General features: G+C 46.8%; 1 protein-coding gene across 6 annotated transcripts in view; it reads right to left on the bottom strand.

The window, feature by feature from the left end:
- Nucleotides 1-17,734, bottom strand: part of znf469 (zinc finger protein 469) — a 134,604-nt gene that overhangs the window by 34,109 nt on the left and 82,761 nt on the right. The window contains exon 2 of one of the 6 annotated variants that reach the window (XM_023817392.2): nucleotides 5,729-5,817. The exons of the other annotated variants lie outside the window; for them this stretch is intronic. The gene's annotated coding sequence lies outside the window, so the exon portion shown is untranslated. The remainder of the gene's footprint in view (nucleotides 1-5,728; nucleotides 5,818-17,734) is intronic. 6 annotated transcript variants of the gene reach the window in all.

Genomic DNA, 17,734 nt, shown 5'->3' with positions numbered 1-17,734 from the left:
TTACTCATATTACATATTAGTCATATTAATTATACATATTGCACATTCATACTGGCCATATGTTTGGTATCACTGTTACCTCACATGACAACAAATGTGATGTGTGCTCAAAGCTAAGCTTAGGTTGCTTTGTATTATTGAAAAAAATGGAATTATGGAATAATGGAAACTGCCTCACAAATGTCCCTGAGCCTTTCATATCAGACTAATGTGTAAATGGCAGAATAAATAGCCCTCATACACCACAGCAGCCAGTGGTCACATTTTATGACAGATTATAAAAATTTCACATTCTGACTGATTTTGACTCCTTGCCTCAAAGTGGAAAAACACAGATTGAAATATGAATCATTACAAATTAAACCGAAAAAATATTGGTTTCTGCTAACTGAAGATTAACAGCATAGTGTTCCAAGAATTAGGACTGAACAAAGAAAAAATACAACGATAAAGTGAGCAATTAGTAAAACCAATATATGGTACAATGTATCCTCAATTCTTTAAACAGCTTGCATTCTTTTTGTTGCTATCAACAGGGATTTTATGGGACTGTCCTGTTGTTTTCAGATGAATTTTAAATTGCATAGAACATTGCCGTGGCTCAGCAGTGTTTATTACTAATACAGGGATAAGCTGAGGCTCTGCCCAAAACAGAAGCATGTGCTGCTTTCTGTCAGCTTCGCATTTAGTAAAGACACCACTTTATAGTTGTTGCCAGCATTGGAAAAGTATAATTCTCATATTTTTTACTGAAAAGAAAACACGTACAAAAATGTGTGTTGGATTAGATGTAAAAGTGCTTCTCTTTATGGTTTGAATTGTTTTGGTTGGTCCCATTTCATATAAATAAATTTATCAGCAAATGAACTCAGCCTGCAGGTTAACACATTTCTGTCTCGTGGTTTCAGAATCCCTTCTGTTTTGAAAAACACCTACATAAAACTAAAATCTGCTGGGGAGAATTATTTATTTATTTTTTATTTCTTTGGGGGGGGGGGGTCACTGCTATTTTGTTACTTTAACTTAACATTTAATTTACTTTATGTTGAATATTTACAGAAAAATATAATTACTCTCTTATCTTGCCTCTAGCTTTCCTACTTAATCAGTGAAGCTCGGTCTCACACAGACTGAATCTCTGAACATCTCCTTTGAGGGGTTATGCATCATAAACTGACAGTCATTAGGAAATGAACACTAACCTCCAGCAATGTGGTACCTGGGAACATTCTGGAAGGAAAGCACAGCTCTGCTCACACTTATGTAATCATCTACAGCAAAGAGCATTAAACTGACATTTGATTCTCCAGCTATTGTCCTTTCTCAGAAAATCCTCCTTTTCTCTCATCCATTAATATTCAATAAGTAAAGCTTTACTTGTGACAATTAAATCCAAAGTTCAGGACATTTTGAAGAGTTTTATTTTAAATCTAAAATTATTGTTATTGTTATTGTTGACAGTTACCTTTAAAAGCTACCAGTGGCTGAAGTTTTAGAAAGACAGAAAGCCCACATTAACCAGATAAAGCAAAACATGAATGCATGTTTCCATTTTAAAAAGGCTTCTTTAAAAGTGTTCCCAAATGAGAAATTTTTGCATTGCTGCAGGAGTGACGTGAATATCAGCTCACCAGGACTGACAAGAGTAAGAGTGCAGCCCAGTGCGGATCAATAAGCGTTAATGTGCAGCAGGACGGCCCCCCAGGATTAAGCAAATCCAGCAGACCCCCAAACTGGCAGATATATGATGGTGACGTGTGGAGCCAGGCGTGCAACATCTCCGCCACCATGCTGCGACGGGGCCCGCCCCCCCCCACCAACAATGCAGATCGCTGCAGCAGACACGCCTGCGAGCGGCAGGGATCAAGAAACGGCCCTGTGAGTGGAAAGCCAACACCTAACAGCATGAATGGGCTTCGCGAGAAATCTGCACTGTGCAAGAACCCAGAGAAAATAAATATCATATAACAAGGACATCGTGCGGCTGCGGCCTGAGCTCCGTCAGTCATGCTGTCTTCATGCCGGAGCAGAATGACGGGAAGGGCAGTACGTCAGCAAGTCGCCATGCAGGCCACGTCTGCAGTGCTGTCCTTCCCCCCCAGGCTGCTTCATACCTGCCTTCACAGCTCACAGAATAAGACGCATCCGCCGCCCTGCTCAGACAGGCGAAACAAATCCATGTGCAGAGCAAAAATATTCAACTGCGAGCTTCTTTTTCAAATATTTTCTTTACAACCTTTTTTTTTTCCTCCCCAATCCACATTTAGAGCCACAGATGGTTTATATAACAAAGACTGTTCATCTCATATCCTTTGTAGTTTAAAACTACATACACAAGGAAATTAGACTTATACAGCAGTATGGAAGTCCAATCCTAACAGCCTCCCCATGCCTACCAGGGGGTGACCTCGTGGCCCCCCACCTTTTACGCATGTGTGGGTCAGCTGGCATTCTGAAGAAGTTCACAGAACACTGATGGACTCTGACATCCCGACAAGGACACTTAAATGCATTTATGTTACGCACCTAGATGGCCATAGCTTTAGGGGGGGGGGTCACGCTGCGGCTTCCTCACATGCCACAGTGCCGTTTTTCAGCGCCTCAGGCACCATCCCCTTTATGACAACACGAAAGCTCTTTAAACAGGCTGCGTTGGATTTCACGCCATATTCACACTCACCACACACACTCGCACACAGGCACGCACTTTATGATCACGCCAGGGTGCAGCCCTTGGATAATAGAACCAATATGGATCCCCCATGTCTGCTCACCTCGCTCCACATGCTGATATCACATGATGTCAATGTGAGGCAGAAGTGTAGCAGGGGATCTTATAGGGGCTTTCGGGCCTATGACCTGCAGAGGTTACAGTAGGGTGGCGACCCAGCGCCAGGGTGCCCGGTGGCCAGTTTCAGAAAGCACATTTCATTATTCAGTCCTTGCCGACCATGCGGCATTCAGCCACGGACCCGGACACTCAGAACGGTGCCGCTGAACTAATGGCTGGCTCATGCGAGACGAGGAAGAAGATGTGCAACACTGTATGGTGACAACAGCCCTCAGAGATAAAGGGATAGGGCGGGATGGGAAAGGAAGAGATAAAGGCAGCCAGACAGCTGTTACGGATGACTTTCGCAGTTCGGGTGATGCTGTACCTCCGGTGAACAGCAGGGGTCCCCCTTTCTGCCCCCATAAGAGCACAGCTGCCCGTCTGACAGCTGTATCTGACACAGAAGCGTAATGCCTTCACGCGGCGACACACACACTGCTACACAGGCAGGACTGGCTACTTTGGCTAACTTTTACGAAGCAACATAAAGGCACGCATAAAAAACGCAGACATGGCTGTATAATATTAATGACCATAAATGTTTATTTACATTTATAAGCTACACTAACACACAAAACCACACAGATACAGCTGGACCTACAAACAGCTGGGCCCCGACAGGACAATAAACACACACACACACACACACACAAAGCGACGTGCAGAACAGCAGCTCAGTAAACCACACCAGCCTGATGGGATCCCCATCGAGCATCGAGCAGCCCTCACCCTGAGACCCTCTCCATCAGCAAGAGCTCTGTGTCACAGATGGGCTGTTTTGGCACCGCATCTCAGAAAGAACGCACCGTCAAGGAGACCACAGAGCGACAACGTGCTGCAGAAACATCTTGAATGCTTCATTTTATCAATACATATATGTGTGACATAAACATTTCAATGAAAGCAGGACTGCAAATACTAACAAAGCTGAGAACGCTCCATATGTGAGTGTGCTGGGCTTCCTGTGTATGTCTCGTCTGGCCGTATTGTGGTCCTGTTTGTGTGACCGCTGACCAGCTCGCTCTAAAGCTTCATCACTCTGCAGGACGTGATTACTTTAACCCTGGAGAAGTGTCACTGCCTTTGGCAGGGCCAGACTGCAGCTCCAATACTCAAAGGCCCACATGTTTCTCCCATAAGCAGTAAAATGACCCCAAGTCTATGTTATCTCAGTCTTTGCTCTCCTGGTCTCCCCCCAGCTGCCCCCTCCCTAACCTCTCCTTTCACAATCACTCCCCTCACTGCAGACTCCTGCCAGTGTGTGGAAAGCTCAGTGTAATTAATGCTGTCACATTAACATACCTTCCTTTCTGATGAACCTTGGTCACCTTACCAATCTTTTTTAATACATCTCACCAATACAGCTGTGTGACTTGGAGCGAGTAACTTCCATGAATACTATAATTCAACCTGAACACCCTGCCATACTATTCATTCATCTGGGACGATGCAGACGACCTTTATCAGGAACAAAAACAAGGCTCCCCTCTCATAACAGGATTTTCCTAAAACATCGGCATAGATCCAAGTAACAGCCTCCAATGGGTTAATTCTCCCCAGAGAGTTTATAGAAGATTATAATTCTACCTTAGCAGTATTAAAACTCTCCATTTGTCTGAGAAGACCTAGCATGTGAGATACAACAACAGAATACCGTGAGCCCAGGAACACAGCAGGAGAGGCATAGAGTCTGACCTGCAATACAGCTGACAGGCACATAAATCTCAGAAAGGCTGGAGGCAAACAGCCCTCAGCACTGATAGGATCGCTTAGGCGACCGTGAGCGAGGGAGGGAGGGAGGGAGAGAGGGAGGGAGAGAGGGAGGGAGCACAGCCAGCGAGCTACCAGCACCCTCACCATCCTCAGCTTCATTGAGGGACGTGTAGCCCTGCCTTTTTTCTGCCCCCCTCCCTCAGGTTGTCTGGAGAGCCCATTTCCCTGAGCCCAGCCAGCAGCAAACCCCCCCCCCCCCAATACACGCACACACACACACACACCCCAGCACAGCACGCTGGTGTTTTTCACATTAGCCCAGGCTACTGTGCACCTTTCACTAGGCAATGAGGGAAACTGCCTTTCGCAGGGCCCAGCAGCAGCCAGTGGAAAGTTACTTAGGGCTCTTAAAGGCATTTCCAAGGAAGGTTTCCGAAAGACCCAGAAACCAGACTGCCTGCTTGTGTAATTAAACTAAGGGGGGTTTTAAAGATTGATGAAAAATTTGTTCAAAATATAGAAATGTGAAAAAGTGCTTGTCGGCCTGCCTGCAGAACGCAAATACTGGCGGCAGAAAGTCACACAGCGGAAAGGAATGCTGTCACTTAGGAGCCAGGAGAATGGGGGGTCACGACCCGGGTGGGCGGGGTCAAAACACCCAGAATGACATCAGAGCTCCCACTTCCTCTGCCCAGTCAGCATTACCCAGCTGAGCCAGTATCTGCCCCCCAAACCATCTCGTGGCCACAATCACACCAGCTCCGCCGTCCTTGCTGGCACATCCGTCAAGCCGCCCAGCCAAGCCAGACTCAAACACACACACAGGCACAGTGGATACACACACATGGGCTGCACACATTCCCCCCCCCCCCCCGTGCCTGTCTCTGTACAGCACTGAGGTGTTAATCCACAAAGCAGACCAGCAATCCTGCTCATATCAGTGCTGACTACTCTTCCCCAGGAGTGACAAAAATCACAGCAATCAGATCCTCTAGTTACAAACAGCCAGAAGCCCTGTCATTCTAGCATGGAAACTTAGCACAGAGAATGCTGTCCGAAGGTCTGGAAGTTCATGTGTGTTGGAGGTTTGGAGGTGGGGGTGGGGGGTGGGGGGGGGGGTGAGAGACACCAAGAAATAGACAGACAAGTAGAGAGAGAGCTGAGAGCAGAGCCCGCCCTTACCTCCCTCCTGGCCCTGTGTGTCCGTAAAGCACTGTGCAGAGGTACAGAGCAGGAGCCGCTGCCTTGGATGTACACTGAGTGTCTGGAATCTGGGATGAAAAGAGAAGTCTTCATTACCAGCGGAGAGCCCGCCCCCTCGCGCACAGTCAGCCAGTAGCAGACGGCAGTTTGGATTGGCAGCCAAGCCTGGCCCAGCCAAAGAGAAAGTGATTTATCTGCCAAAGAAAACCTCCAGCCTGCTGCCTGCCAGCGCACTACAATGCGGAGGAGGAGGAGATTAGGGCGGAAGAAAGCAGGGGAGACGGAGAAAGAGAGAGACAGGGGAGAAGGAGGGAAGGCGAGGAAGAAGGAAAGGGACAGAGAGTGGGGGTGGGAAAGCGTAGAATACGGAGCTGGGGGAGGAGGGAGGACTCTGAGCTGCCGTAAGCTGTGAAGGAGCAGGAGAAAGTTAGGGCCAGGCCGAGAGGGGGGGGAGAGGGCCCAGGAAAAGCACCTGGGAGAATGAAACAAGCTCCCTGATATAGATCAAGGCAGGCCAGGGGCTCTGAAGCCGTGCGTCACTGCGCTCCGACGCTTAAATCAAAGGGATTTGCTGATATTTATTCTCCAGCTTCCCTCTAAAGTTTCCCTCTCCTCCCGGCTCCTATTTTTGCATGTATCCAAAAGCCGCTCCTTTTTCCCCTTCTCTTTTCCAAGCTTTGGTAAATAACTCGTCTTTAGCGACCCTGGGACACATCACTAGGGAGGAGACTGAGGTCCAGCATTCAGGGGGAAATGAGTATTATGGGGTGTGCGAGCTGCTTAAATCACTCCCGTCTGCGATCACATCGATGCCACCCCAACACCCCTGATCTCAGCCCCTGCCTGTGACTCTAACTCCCTGTGTCAACGGTACACTGGCGTAATAAAGCCCAGGCGCATTCACACACACACACAAACAAACAAGCATCCAATGTGTGACATGGTGCACATGGTATTAATTAGCTGATAGTCTTTTATTGGTTAAAGGTGAGGGCGATTACAGCAGCCGGCTGAGGTGGACCAGCCGCAGCCAGTGCGCTGAGGGCGTGCCAGGCAGGTCGTTCCAGGCCATGTTGTTGCTGGCGGTCGCTACACGGCCGTGTTAAGAGTCCCCAAATGGCTCTGCACGGGAGGACAAATATGCACTTGGCCTGAGATTAGCAAATTCCCCTGCCGTGGCCCTGAGATCCGCAATAAACCGTACAAACGGCAACATCCCTGCAGTATCTAGTCAGTGGTTTTATTGAAGACTCAAAGGAAGATTTAGGGGGACGTTCTTAGCTCCAATTCACTAAAATGGGTCCGACCTATGGTGTCCCTGATGCAGACTCCAAGTGAGTCCAAGGCATTATGGGTAGAGTTCAAAAGGCATTATGATTGATTAAATATACCTTGAGCCTTCTTTAAATTATGCTGATTCTGATACCAAAGCATCTCGTGAAGACTCCGAACTAAACTTTCTCAGCACTTACTGTAATCACTGTGCTACGTGCAAACCCTTCTACAGGGAGGGACTACCTGACGTCCACAAGAAGTCCAGATGTGGAAGGTGTGGGATATGAGCGAGCCGTGAGTCTGCAGACCACATCGAGCATGTTATCAGTTTGCAGGAACGGAAGCAAAGCCAATGCGCGGGGCACGCTGCCCTCTGAAACATCACAGGCAGTGCACAGCCCCCCAAGGGTGCTGGCTGTGGTGTGGCCACGCCCATCACACCGCAGTGTGCCATTCCTGACCGGGTCAGGGTAGCCCCGCCCACAAACACAAAGCAGCCTGGCACTATTGACATTAACGACCGGATGATGTGTGTTCGCCCTGCAGTGTGGATCAGGAATAAGGACATTCCCAGGGCAGGGGTGGCCAATCGGCTTCAAGAAGCACACATTCCAAAGGCAGAGTTGACCAATGAGCTGTAAAAGGCGGGACAGGGAAACTTGGCCACAGGGTCATTGCCCAAACAAGCCCTCTATTGAGGTGAGGGATGACCTCTCTCCTGTGTCTAACCTGAGTGACAGCTATACAAGGAAATGGCAGAACGGCGGGTATAGAATGACTGGTCTCTATCAGCTAAGCGCTGGGGGTTGGGGTAAGAAAAGAACATCCCCCCCTAACCCCAAAACCTGTCTCTGATCACCAACGGGACACATCAACAGAGCAAAACTGCAATTCTTTCTTGTATTTGATTTAAGTTAAATTGCAAAATTAGTGTAACAGTTTATCCCTCGGGAAAATTCTCCCATTTTTTTGCTGTTGTCGATTTGTGTGAATTTGGACCTTTTAAACCTCTGAAATAAGGTTCACAATCCCCAGCACACTATAAATTCAGATTAAAATCAGATATAGCCAATCTCACTTCTGCCTGTACACATATGTCTCTCAGAAGAGGAGAGAGATGGGGGTGGTGAGTATGTTAATGGTGAAAAGCAGCCATGGGACACCCAGACTGTCCTTATGAATTAAGGTATTCAATACACACTTTGACTAAGACGTGTGGAAAAGTCAGGGACACTTAAATGCTTGCAGAGTCTGAAAATGATAAATATTCACTCTCAGAATTCCTCCTCACAATGTGCACATTGGTGGATAAAAAAAGTAGGGGCAAGAATATACAAACGGCGGGCTGCTCACCCCCAACCCCACCTCACCCCAGAACACCCCACCTCACCCCAGAACACCCCCAGTGCAGGATTCTGACATCATTCCAGACACAAATGGACAGTCTGCTCTTGCCCTGACTGTGACAACAGGGCCAATGATATTTATTGCCATGTGTGAGGGCGTGGGATCTGTTTATGGTATGAAAGTCGTGCAGAAAGCAGTGCTCGACCAGAAGGATATGCAGTAATAACAGGCAAAGCACTGCTTTCACAAGCCCTAACCGAAATATCTGTGCCCCACCACTCGCGAGCATGAGGTCTCCCCCCTGGCACAAACAGCCCTTTGATTAGCTCCCCTCTTCATGCCGTCCCATCAATAGGCCAATCTTTCGAGTGCTGCCCCCCTACAGGTGAATAGGCCCCTATGTGCCCAGCTCCCCACAGCTCAGTACGGCTCCCCGAATCACCAGTGGATTCATTATGGCCATCAAAAGGGATTCATATGCAATTTTCTTCCAAAAATAAGAGAGGAAGTAAAACTGGAGCTGTATGGTACTAAGGGGCCTTTTCACTGTGATGTGACTGAGCGTGTGAGAGCGTCTGAGAACAATGCTTATGATATCAGTGCATCGCAGCCTTGAGCAATGTCTGCTATAGCAACTGCTAGCTCAGTTTACACTTATTAGGGTTAGGATTTACTACACGTGATGTATTTTTGGGAAGTTTTCAGTAATTCATTTTAAATATACTGAAACATTTTCTTGCTTGCAGCCACTGTTTCTCCATATATACAACTGAAGTTATAAATGTGTACAGACACCTCAGAACAAAACCCCTTATTTATATGGCTGATAGTGTGATTTGTATAAATAATGCTTTGATGACATCTTACCCACTATCCTATAAACAGAAATACAGTATAGCAGGAGCATCTGCGCTGGGTTGGCACCCTTCACCTGGGTTATTCCCTCCCTGCACAGGACTGTGTATAGAAATGGATGGATATTAGCAGCATGTAAAAAGTGTGGCTGAAACTGCATAAAGAATCTGAACAGTATCTGTGTTATCTTTCTATTCTGAAATAAGGGGAAAATACAAATTTGACACGTCACGGAAAACAGGGTGCAGAGGAGTGCCAGAGTACAATGGCTCATACTGTAGCTGCAGTGCCAATTTAACATGCGGCACCTAATTCTCGTGCAACTCTCTTCTTAACCAAGGGAAATCAAAAATGTATAAAGTCATTGTGTTTCCAATTTAAAGCAGGTGACATTCATTAAGTTTTCCTCAACTCCGTGCATCACATGGTATTTGTCAGGAGAGTGCGTTTAGGTGTGCCAAGTTAATATGCTAAACATTGTGACAGACAAAATGCACAAGAAGAAAGACATTGTCAAGTACTGAATGTGTTACAGTTATTAAGTATGTCAGTGAAGGCGTCACTATCCTGATGCTCTCCTGAATTCTGGACCGTTAGCATTGTGCGGTTGTGCAATATTTATGTTAAGGAGAGACCAAAGAGCTTTTGAAAGCCGAGCTGATGACACGCTGGTCGCAGTCGTGAGAGATACGGCCTGAAACCCACTTAGGTCCCGTTCACGGATCCTGAAGCTGTGGGACTCAAATCCTCCACTCCAGACATATGCAGGGGCGCTGAGTAAGTACTACAGGCACATGCAAGGCCGACAGCAAGTGAAAAACACAGAGAATAACCCGCAATTGCCAGAAAACTAACTTCCGCAAAATTATTTGGACCGGCAAAATGAGAGCTACTTGGATTGACCTAATACAAAAGCACCTGTGAAAAGGTGAAATTATTGGCCCTGTTTGAATGTTTGTGGGACTTTAACTTACACAAAAATGTTCTGAGGGCAGAACGAAAAATGATTGGTTCAGAGAGATAACCAATCAGAATGTATGTATGAATGCAGCTAAGCAACTAGAGGAGGCAGAACCAAGATCTGACTGGCTGATCCCGCTGCTTCTCTAGTTGCTTGGACCCACCTCCTCCACAATCTGTTTTTTTAATAGATGATGGGGTCAAAAATGAACTAACAAGGAAACTGATTTTTCTAGACAAGCACTCCATGCCCAGGTGGAAAACGAAGCCAGCTGCATTCAGGAAACAGGTGATATTTATGCTGGGCAACTCACCCTCACATACTTCAAAATGCTCGCAATGCTGGCTAAAATCAAAAGGCCTCAAAGACAATAGGATCAAATGAGTGTCTAGGTGGTTCACCTGATATCAGCTGCATTGAGAGATTCTGGTCTGCTTATGTATGCTAATGCAAAACAGTGCAAAGCAGTGCTGTGGGAAGGCCTGCCGTCGGAGGCCTTCATTATCACTGCACAATTGTACATAGAACAAAAAAACGTTTGGCTCAACATCAGCAAACAACAATGGAAAACAAAGGCACATGTCAAAGGACAGCTACAGCAACAAGGAACAGTCTGTAAACTGCAAGCTGGTGCACAAACCTTTTCAAAGACTGATACTGAGGTTTGCACCTAAAGTGAATGACAGGCTGATGTCTTCAAAATAGACAAAGAATGACTGATCCAAAACCATTATGGATCTCATCCAAGTCCCAAACATTATTTGCTACAAAATTTCGTTCTCCATTCTTCAGTATTAGAAAACCTACTTATCATATATACAGTGCTTAGAGAAAGTCTTGTGACTCTTGCTTAATTCTGTAAAAATATTATTGATTTCATAACAAAAGTCAATTGACAAGCAATGTTTAACATATCTGCACATACCTTCCACACAGACATTTCCTTTTTATTAAGTGTCGTAAATTTTTGACTGACTTATTAAGTTCTGTTCTTGCCATCTTGCTATTACTGTAATTGCTATTGAAGTCATGTGCTCCCAAAGCAGTGGCTGTTCTAGACCATTCCAAGGCGGGGGGGGGTAGACTGCAGCCAGTTGTTCTGTTAGAGGGGACAGATGCATTTGACCTTAATGTCCTCCAAGTAATGCTTACACTACATTGGCAGCATTAAGAAGCAAAAACAATTTTGAGAACTAATAAGTTATTTATGCAATGCTTTGTAGTCACATTTTACAGTTTTTACAAATATGTAACTCACTCTGTTTTCTTGTTTAGATTGTCTTGCTTCCACAAGCTTGATAATTTTTTTCTCTTCACCACCTGACGCCCCCACAATAAGAGTCCAATGTGCTTACGTTGTCATGGGGGCACTGGCTCCCCTGCCTCCCCCCCCCTCCAGAACTGCCGCTGTCCCAGAGGGAAACTAAACACACATGGTTGGTGTTTTATGTTATTGTGAAGATGTTACTAATTAAAACTGCTTGTCAATAAACTTCTTAACTCAGCTTTTATAACTATAATTTGGGTTTCAATGTATTACTACTTGAAATGGATGTTTCACTTAATACTACTGGTTGTTTCTAATGTGATAAATGTTTTTGTATATAGATGAATAAAGTAATGATTTTTGCAGGCATCCCAAGACTTTCACTGTACATATTGGTTTCATAGTAAAGTGGGACACTACAAGTACCATAAATGTAAATACAGACAAAGGCCCCTCTTAACTCCTACTGCTGTATGTTTCAATTTCAGTTCTTACCTCATTATCAGAATTTATTTTAACATTGCTTTGCATAACATGTCATGCGCCGTAATGCAGAAAATTCTCTGCAGGCCGTCCATAATTGGGGCTTGTCAGTGACACGCAGCCCACCTCCGTCACCGTCTGGGCAAAAGGCTGAGTTTTGTAGAGTGTGGGTGGCGAAAGTGGGGGGGGAGAGGGTTATGGGGGGGTCCCCTTGGGTCGGGGCCCTGCTTGCCAAAAAGAGCAGCTCAGTAACTGGACAGCAAGCCACCCTTCGGGGGCTGACACCCAATTACAAAAGCAAGACCGTATTTACTCAACAGAAGCAAACAAAGCAGCTGGCAGAGCTTCCAGCTTCACACTTTGTCCTTTCCTACAGCTGGACCTCACAGGTGAAGCAGAGTCAGTCTAAGGCCACACTAATGAAGCTCATGCAGGACAGCTTTCTGCTCCTTAGCCACCAGGAATCCCGCTTTCCTCAAGGCCTTCTGGTAATACGCTCAGTATCACATCCAGCCAGAATATTCCAGTTTATGGACCGGAGCGCTGTTTTACAAAACACTTTATCTTATAAAATTCCTTAGATCACCACTTGTGGGGGTTTCAGTGCTTTATAGATATTTAGACAGGCATCGCTAGTGCTGTCTGGATTCATTCATTCGTTTAAATTTATCTCCACCTTCCTAATAACACAGCTGCCATATTTACACATTGTTTTCCATTTAATTTGCCCTCTTTTTACATTTTCTGCGATGTTCTACTAGACTGTTGAGGGACTTGACAGATGGATGCATAACACAAGATGTTAGTCTAACGTTGTGAAAAATATATCATAGATATGAGGTGCATCGTTGCTAAAATCACCTCGTTTTTCTCGCCGCGTGACATTTTCTGGAGCACCGACTGGCCCTCAGCTCTGCGCCTCTGGAGCCCATCATCTCGCCAGTGCTTCCATCACACGCACGCCGCACCTTGCCGCCCCCCCCGGTGCTGACCTGGTGCACTTCCCAGCACACTGTCCGGACCAGCTGGCCGTCCCAGCCCTCTGACTGAGAGCGTATGGTAACCATGAGGGCTAAACAAAAGCGGCCCTCTCCGGCTGCTCCACAGAAACACGTACTGCCAAGGCGTAAGGAGGCCCGTCGAACGGCGCCTTTAAAGCTCTGCCAGCTGCTGTCATTGCTCCCTGTAATTGACCTTAAATATACTTCCTCTAAATGGCCTGCCAGGCCTGGTCTCCTGCCCCCATTGCTTACACGCAGCCTGACCCAGAGCAGCCTGGGACGGCTTCGCCTATATTTAGTCTCGTGCCCCCTTACGGACATGGGGGGGGGGGGGTGGAATAACGGCCCGCCCTCATGAAAGCAGCATGTGGCGGCACCTTGTGCCTGGCTAACAGGCGGACTGAGCCGAGATCTCATATAAACCTCAATCGCCTTCATGAAGCAGATATCCTCCAGATAAACCTGCAGATAAAATGCCAAAAATTGCTATATAAAGCAGAGCACGTTTACGATGCGGGCTGTTACATACAGAACGAAGGAGCGACTATGACTTCTGATGCGAAGCTCCGGTCCTCCTGCAGGCCGGCTCCGATTTCCTCCGCAAAGAAAACAGCAATTTGCGCTCTCCCAAAATGCACGGTGTCCGGCAGGCCCATGACGGCTCCTCCCAGCCGCCCAGCTGCGCGGCTTCAGACCCTATGCTCTGCAGCAGGTGGGCTCCGATCCATTGCCACGGCAACCCTGCCGCGAGGTCATCGTGCGTCCTCACCCATCTCGGCAGACGTCGGCTGGAGCAGACGGGCTCTGGGCCTTTAATTAACTTCAGATGAGGTAAAGCAATATCTCCACCATTAATCTGAGCCATATTCTACAGGATCTCTGCAGGCTTTTCTCTCTTCTACTTAGATGTCCGTCTTTTGGCCCGAGATGAAAGTCAAGGAAGACTGAGATGAACATTGCGTTAAGTAACACGAAGGACACTCGTGTTGAGATGATTACTGTTTCTTCATGCTAACATTTTATATTTTTTAATCTGTATGTATTAGATTGAATGTTAAACGCTGAAAAACATAAGCATAATAATACCTGTTGTCCTATTTTGGAAAGAGCTTTTTTTATTGATATTTGTCATATGTATAACAAGTTAATTCGTTTATCCAGGAGTAGTTAAGCCTAATATGCAACATATCTACTCATATCCATTTTTTATATTAGGTCATAGTTATGCACCCAGTGTAAACAACTGATGGCAGTAAAGAATGGCTTTGTTTAAATGTCCATATAAGACTGTAATGCAAGGTAATGATCAAGGATGACTGAATGATGGAGTGAAACACAGATCGAGCTAAAGCATAGCCTGAACCAGCAAGCATGAACGATCAACCAGCATCAGGTGGTGTAATAATTAAGGGGGTGGATTTGTGCTGGAAGCCCAGGAGAATCAGGACTGTGGAGCCCCCAGGACAATGGACAGTACTAATAACTCAATGACACCGTAACATACTCCATCTATGTCGGTAAACATACTCTTTACAGTACCTTGGTGTATGAAGCATTTCACTGCTCCTTGGCCTTTGCAGCCTTCGGGGCACAAGCGCACTCCTCCAGCCAGTAAATGCAATGTGGCTCTTCCCTGTAATTTTTCCATCTCGCTGACCAGCACCACCTTTTCTGCACATGCAGGCTTTGCATATTTTGCCAGAGAGACTGAGCCTCTGTTGACTCCGATGGCCCAGGATCTATGTCACTCCAGTGGCCTTCATATGGCAGGCAGATGGTGGTATATCCCTCTCAGCCCATCTTCAGCTGGGTGTTGCTAACTCACCACCTACCACTGCTACAAACCATTTGTCCAACACAACCAATATTTATTTTCCTCATCTTTCAGCCCTGCTATTTATCAGCTTTTGTCATGGCCCTCTTCGGGCTTTGGGGCAGATCGTTTCACATGTTGAATATGGAACAGCTGCTAATTTCATGTTGTTCCCTGAAAGATTAAGCTTGGTTAAACTGAACTGAGATGTGCGTCTCAGCCATACCCATTCCTGACTAGACACTTCCCCTGACTCCTTGCGCCTGGAACTGTGAGCAAAATCATGCTTAAAGGCACGGTTTACACTGCAGAGGTAGATGCACACTGTATATGTAAACTTAAACGAATCAATGAAGCACTAGCGATGCCTGTCTAAATATCTATAATGATTCACACTGAAATATATATGCAGGAATACTGCACTGAGGTTAGCCTGTATTTCAGGTTCGCCCGTTTATGCTGTGTGACCAGAGAATCAGTGGTCTGCTGGTCTGTCAGTCATGGCTAATTCTACTTCAGCCAGGTCAGAAGTGGCCCATTCTCCTGAGGTCAGTCTAAGAGCTCATGAAGAAAAGATGCAAGAACAACACAACAGCACTTGGAGCCTCATTGTCTGTCGGATCACACAAGTAATACACCAAGCATTTTCATAGTTAGAGGCAGTCTACATCACACTGAACCAGAAGATCACATACAAAGACAGAAATGGGACATCTGGCAATTAATCAATGGATAGGTACTGTAAGAGAAGAATTTAAGGATGACTCCTGTCAGAAAATGTTTCACTTTCTAGTTTTAGGGTAGAAAACGTGTCAAGACAGGTCAAGTCAATTTTACTTTGCCCACAACACGTTACCTGGAGAGGCAGCCCAGTATTACATTTCAACTTTCAGCTTTTTTTCAGGAGAGGAGGGTGGAGCAAATGTTTCAAATATCCCCCGTTCACATGGGTATCAATATGTGCCCCCCAAAAAATTTCTAACACTGTAAAAGCTCAGCTCAGTTCTCGCAGCATTCCCGCTCCAACGTCTGTGCAGCCTTGCTGGGAAGCACATAAATCAGGACTCGTAACTCCAAAGCACATTCAGATGCTTTTGTGGGCTTCACGGGCTAAAACAGAGGCAGCAGTCTATACTAAATCTCCATGTAAATTCCACTTTGATGTCCAATATGGTCTTAGGTGTGGTGTGTGTATTTTTAGCATGATTATAATAAACATACAATTAATATAAGCTGCGGCTTGGCCAGTCCTGGAAAAATGTGGGTGGCAAGAAAGTGAAATCACACCACTGCCATTTACTGCCTTCCCTCAGGAAGTGCTGCTGGGAGGTCAAAGGGCAAAGGTCAAAGGGGGCACGATGAAGGCACACGCAGGCACACACACAGGTGCAAATTAAGGAAAAATGCCACATGTGGACAATTGCATATTGTTGTGGAGAGGCTACAGCCTTTGTAAACACAGCCTGAAGGTCTCATATTAAAAAAGTCAACATACCTTCTTAATTTCTGCATTCGAGGGATGATAATTTGAAGAAAAAAGACCACACCGGAAGGCATTCCTTCCTCCAAGGCACTTAAAAACCTTTTGGCTAACCACACTATGCATGTTACTGTCACATGCTTGGGCAAGTCCTTGGCCTCTGTTTCCCCATAAGAAAAATAACAGCCAGGCCAGACCCTCAGGACAGCGGTCAAAGCAATCTCACCACTCTCCTCAGGCCAGACCGTCAGGACAGCGGTTAAAGCAATCTCACCACTCTCCTCAGACCAGACCCTCAGGACAGCGGTCAAAGCAATCTCACCACTCTCCTCAGGCCAGACCGTCAGGACAGCGGTCAAAGCAATCTCACCACTCTCCTCAGGCCAGACCGTCAGGACAGCGGTTAAAGCAATCTCACCACTCTCCTCAGGCGAGACCGTCAGGACAGCGATCAAAGCAATCTCACCACTCTCCTCAGACCAGACCCTCAGGACAGCGGTCAAAGCATTCTCATCACTCTCCTCAGGCAAGACCGTCAGGACAGCGGTCAAAGCAATCTCACCACTCTCCTCAGACCAGACCCTCAGGACAGCGGTCAAAGCAATCTCACCACTCTCCTCAGACCAGACCCTCAGGACAGCGGTCAAAGCATTCTCATCACTCTCCTCAGGCAAGACCGTCAGGACAGCGGTCAAAGCAATCTCACCACTCTCCTCAGACCAGACCCTCAGGACAGCGGTCAAAGCAATCTCACCACTCTCCTCAGACCAGACCCTCAGGACAGCGGTCAAAGCAATCTCACCACTCTCCTCAGGCCAGACCGTCAGGACAGCGGTCAAAGCAATCTCACCACTCTCCTCAGACCAGACCCTCAGGACAGCGGTCAAAGCAATCTCACCACTCTCCTCAGACTAGACCCTCAGGACAGCGGTCAAAGCAATCTCACCACTCTCCTCAGGCCAGACCCTCAGGACAGCGGTCAAAGCAATCTCACCACTCTCCTCAGGCCAGACCGTCAGGACAGCGGTCAAAGCAATCTCACCACTCTCCTCAGACCAGACCGTCAGGACAGCGGTCAAAGCAATCTCACCACTCTCCTCAGACCAGACCGTCAGGACAGCGGTCAAAGCAATCTCACCACTCTCCTCAGACCAGACCGTCAGGACAGCGGTCAAAGCAATCTCACCACTCTCCTCAGACCAGACCGTCAGGACAGCGGTCAAAGCAATCTCACCACTCTCCTCAGACCAGACCCTCAGGACAGCGGTCAAAGCAATCTCACCACTCTCCTCAGGCCAGACCCTCAGGACAGCGGTCAAAGCAATCTCACCACTCTCCTGATATGTGTGCTGTCTGGACACCGTCACATTTTCTCATCGTGCTCTTGTTCTTTTTTTTAAAAAAAAGAAAGAGCCTTCGCATGTTTTCTGCATTACCATGATTTGTGACACAATTCTGCTCTTTGACATAATTTTGCTGACACGCAGTAGGTTTGCTCTGTCC

Source organism: Paramormyrops kingsleyae, chromosome 13, assembly GCF_048594095.1.
Source record: "Paramormyrops kingsleyae isolate MSU_618 chromosome 13, PKINGS_0.4, whole genome shotgun sequence".
In the NCBI taxonomy this organism is placed as follows: domain Eukaryota; kingdom Metazoa; phylum Chordata; class Actinopteri; order Osteoglossiformes; family Mormyridae; genus Paramormyrops; species Paramormyrops kingsleyae.
This window is presented reverse-complemented; position numbering and strand designations above follow the sequence as displayed.